Consider the following 5000-nt stretch of genomic DNA (forward strand, 5'->3'; position numbering starts at 1 on the left):
GAGCCGAGGCACGCCAGTCGCAGGGTCCTGCCCAGCATCGCATGCTGGAACTGCAGGAGCAGCTGCGCCGTGAGATCCAGGAGGAAGAGAAGCAGATGAGGGCGAGGAGCGGGCACGGGCAGCGGTCCCAGCCCCTGCAACAGCCGTACGACTTTCCGGCATCGGAAACCAGGCGGCAGCAGCAGCAATCCTACCGTGACGCCCTGGTAGGTGGTTGGCAGGTTGTGGGGAAGCGGCAAAAGGCCCAGCCTTCAGCTGCACCTCAGCAGCGGCAGCGGCCGCAACCAGCAACCAAGAGCCAACGCCCCGCACAGGCAAACCGGCGGACGAAAAGGCGACGACCAGACGCCATTCTGGTGGTTCCAGCACCGGGGGTCTCCTTCGCCGAGATGTACCGACCCATCCGGACGAGCCCGGCCCTGGAGGATGTCCAGCACTGCATCCGTATCGGCAAGCGGACACCGAAGGGGAACCTTCGGATGGAGCTGGCACGGGACATGGACTCGGCGGCGCTGTGCAGCCGCATTCAGTCCACGCTGGGAGAGCTGGGATCCGCCAGGGTCCTGACGGAGATGGCGGAGGTTGTTCTGAAAAACGTCGACAACCTCACGGAGGAGGAGACGATCAGGGAGGCGTTGAAGGCGGCACTCGCCAAGGAGCCAGCGGTGGCCTCGCTTCGCATCTGGGAGCGGGCAGATGCCACAAAGCGGGCCCGCGTGCGGCTACCGCGAGTGGAAGCGGAAGCCCTGCTCCAAAAAGATCGCCTTATTATAGACTACTCCTCGTGTCGGCTGGAGGAGGCCCCCAGGCTGGAGGCGGCAAAGCGCCGTTGCTTCCGGTGCCTGGAAAGGGGCCACATGGCAGCGGACTGCGTCGGGCCCGATCGCAGCAACTGCTGCATCAGATGCGGAGCTCCTGGCCATCGGGCGGCCAGCTGCAGCAGTGCGGTTAGCTGCATTCGGTGTGGAGGACCACATCGAATTGCAGCGCACGGCTGCAGGGGAGCTAACCTTTCCCCCCGCCGCTAAGCATGTCTGTGGGGAGCCACCTCCAGGTCCTGCAGGTTAACACCAACAGGAGTCGGAGTGCGCAGGACCTGGCTCTCCACACAATGCGGACGGAGCGGGTGGACGTTATGGTGGTGTGCGAGCTGAGTTCGGTTCCGGACGGGAACGCAAACTGGGTGGTGGACCGCGACAGGCTGGTGGCCATTGTCGCGAGCGGATACTCCCACCCGGTTCAGCGGATCTGGAGCTCGAGTTTTCCCGGCATCGTGGCGGCGGACGTGGCAGGCGTCACGATCATAGCGTGTTACGCGTCGCCAAGCATCGGGGTTCCCCAGTTTGTCGAGATGCTGCAACGCATTGAGGTGCTCGCCTCAGGACGCCCCCGAGTGTTGCTTGCCGGCGACTTCAACGCCTGGCATAGCGCCTGGGGCAGCAGCAGGACCAACGCGAAGGGCGAGGAACTGCTACAGCTGGCGGAGGGTCTCGGGCTCGATGTCCTGAACCTGGGGAGGGAAGCCACCTTCCTCGGGAACGGCGTCGCTCGCCCGAGCATTGTGGACGTCGCCTTCGCCAGTACTTCCATCAGCAGGCAGGACCTCGTCGGGGACCCCGACAGGCAATGGAGGATGCTGGGAACTTACTCATTCAGCGACCACCGGTACATCCGCTTCGAGGTGGGGGAAAGGCCGGCGGCAACGAGCCGCAACTCTACGGGAGCAGAAGCAGCACCAGCAGTGAGAGCAGCGGGCAGACGCTGGCGGGCAAAGGAGTTTAGCCGGGAGCTGTTCGACATCGCGTTGCGGGCAGCCAACTTCGTGGAGGAGGCCACGGACCCTGAGGGCCTGACCCGAACCCTGAGCCGGGCGTGCAGCGAGATCATGGCGGAGGTTTCCCCGTCAGTCGGCCACACAGGACGTCCGGCGTACTGGTGGACACCAGAAATCGGCCGGCTACGGGAGAACTGCCGCCTGGCTTGGGAACGGTACAGCAGGGTACCGACTAGCGACACGGCAGCCCGCAGAACAGCTTCTGCACGGCACCAGGAGGCCCGCCAGCTGCTGACAGCTGAGATCCGGGCTAGCAAGCGGGACCGTTACAACGAGTTTCTGCAACACCTGGAGGATGATGAGACGGGTAGGTGGCAGGGGGAGCTCCTGCGACGGCTCGGAGGGAGCCGCGTCGCACAAGAACGCGATCCGGCCGTTCTGCAGCGCATTGTGGACGCGCTGTGCCCGAACCACCCCCCTGTTGCCTGGCCTACCATCGAATCGGACGGCGTCGACATCAGGCCAGTGACGGAGCAGGAGTTGCTCGACATCGCAGCTGGCCTGAACCCTCGGAAGGCGCCCGGTCTGGATGGACTGCCGAACGCTGCCCTTTCGGCTGCCATCCGGGCGCATCCGACGACGTTCGCGAGGCTCCTCCAGGAGCAGATGGATGCTGGCCGCTTCCCGCGGCAATGGAGGAAGGCGAAGCTGGTGCTGCTTCCCAAACCGGGAAAACCCCCGGGCGAGCCGTCATCGGTGAGACCGGTGATGTTGCTGGACACGCCCGGCAAGGTGTACGAGCGAGTACTGCTGAACCGCCTGAACGACCACATCGAGATGCCGACGGAGCCGCTCCTCTCCGAATACCAGTTCGGCTTTCGGCGTGGTCGGTCGACACTTCAGGCGGTTGGGCTGGTGATGGAGGCCGCCAGATCTGCGATGAGTTTCGGGCGAACGAATAGACGCGACAAGCGCTGCCTGCTTGTCGTTGCTCTGGACGTCCGTAACGCCTTCAATTCCGCAGACTGGCAGGCCATAGCACTGGCGCTGCAGACCAAAGGAGTGCCCTCAGGACTGCGCAGCATCCTGCAGGAGTACTTCTCCGACCGTGAGCTGACGTATGATACCAGCTCCGGTCCGGTAACACGCCGAGTAACGGCAGGTGTTCCGCAGGGGTCCATTCTGGGCCCCACCCTGTGGAATATCCTGTACGACGGCGTGTTCGGAGTGCAGCTGCCGGAAGGTGCATCCGTCATCGGCTTTGCGGACGACCTGGCAGTACTCGCCAAGGGGTGTACACCGGAGGAGGCGGCAGGTGTAGCGGAGGAAGCTGTGGCAGCGATTTCCGCCTGGATGGAGCAACATCGGTTGCAGCTGGCCCCGGAAAAGACGGAGATCGTCCTCATCTCCAGTCTGCGTCGGGGCCATCCAGCGGTGCCCGTAGTGATCAACGGCGTCGAGGTCCGCTCGAAGCCGGCGATACGCTACCTCGGGGTCATGCTTCACGACCACCTCTCGTGGAAGCCACACGTCGAGAAGGCCACCGCAAAGGCACTCCGTGTGGTGAAGCTGGCCACCGGCGTGATGTCCAACCACGCCGGACCGAGGATGGCTAAACGTCGGCTGCTGGCAGCAGTGGCGGACTCGGTTGTGCGATACGCGGCACCCATCTGGGCGGAGGCGGTGAAGTTCCAGTGGTGCAGGCGGAAACTGGAGCAGCTGCAGCGACCTTTGGCGAAAGGTGTCGCCAGGACCTTCCGTACCGTCGGCTACGACACGGCGGTAGTGCTGGCTGGACTGGTCCCGCTACACCTGCAGGTGGACGAGATCGCGCGGTGCTATACCAGGCATCAACGGGCGTTGCAGAGGCGGGTGCTGATAGACAAGGAGGTCATCAAGCGGCTGGAGCACTCGGCAACCATAAGACAGTGGCAGACATCGTGGGACCAGGATGCCGCTCATCCGACCGCGAGCAGGTTCCTACGATGGGCTCACCGCGTGCTGCCGGATATTGCCGGCTGGGTAGGTAGGAAGCACGGCGAGGTTGATTTCTTCCTTAGCCAGGTACTCTCCGGACATGGCTTCTTCCGGGAGTACCTACATGCTATGGGTTTCACCTCTGCCCCGACCTGCCCCTTCTGCGCCGACAACACCGTGGAGTCGGCAGAGCACGTGGTGTTCCACTGTCCGAGGTTCGCCGACATAAGAGTGCAGTTCCTGACGGACGCGGACGGCGTCGTCATTTCCCCCGATGAGCTGGAGCGTTTTCTGCTGTCGAGCCCGGAGGCTTGGCAGCGAACGGCCACGGCAGCACGGCGGATCTGCAGCTTCCTACAACAAAGGTGGCTGGAGCAGCAGGTTGCCGAAAACGCGGCCATCGCTGGCGGGATCGTTTCCGCCAATGAGCTGGCGGAACGCGTTCGGCAACAGGTCCGCCGTGAAGCCAGAAACGCTGGCCAACGGCGAAGACGCCGGCAACGGCAGACATCCGCCATCGGGGAGATGGACATGGACCAACAACAGCACCCGTCCAATCAGCAGCAGGAGAGTCAACGCCCAGTTCGGCCCGAACGGGTTCCGCCATCGGCCGAAGTGTTACTTCGTCGTCGGCTAAGGCGGAACCAACGGCAGCGGGAATACCGCGCCCAATTACGCGCGGGTACATTGCCGCCATTGCGTTCGGGCCGAACTCGCCGAAGCAGAGCACCGCCGACGGAGGAGGAGCTAGCCCGACGACGGGCCAACAGGCGCGCGCGAGAACGCCAACGCCGCCACGAGCGACAGGATCGCCATCGCGGCTTAATGTCGGCCGACGTAGAAGCCGCCATCGCGACCACCAACACGTCTACGCGTTGAGTGGGAGCGGTTACGGCCGAAACGATCGGCCAGTCAGCGAGCGTGCGAAAACACGACCGGGCGAGACCGGCATTTTGCCGTCTCCGCTTTGTGCGGTCGTTCGTTCTAGCACAGTCGGGCGAGAGAGAGCGCGCGTGCGCTCGGTTCGGGTACGTTCGGCATTTTGCGTCGTCCGCTTTGTGCGGATGTTCGTACCCGACCAGCAGTAGGAGAGAGAGCGTGCGCGTGCACGGTGAGAGTTAGGTCCGTCTTGTTCGTTTACGTTTTGTGCGGATGTTTGTTCTGTCCCACCGTAAGCGTCAAAGTGTTAGCGTGACTTATGTGTGTGCATGTGTGTGTGCGTACATACTCATCGTTAGTATAGGAAAAA

This window comes from Anopheles stephensi, unplaced genomic scaffold (assembly GCF_013141755.1).
Source record: "Anopheles stephensi strain Indian unplaced genomic scaffold, UCI_ANSTEP_V1.0 ucontig187, whole genome shotgun sequence".
Lineage (NCBI taxonomy): Eukaryota > Metazoa > Arthropoda > Insecta > Diptera > Culicidae > Anopheles > Anopheles stephensi.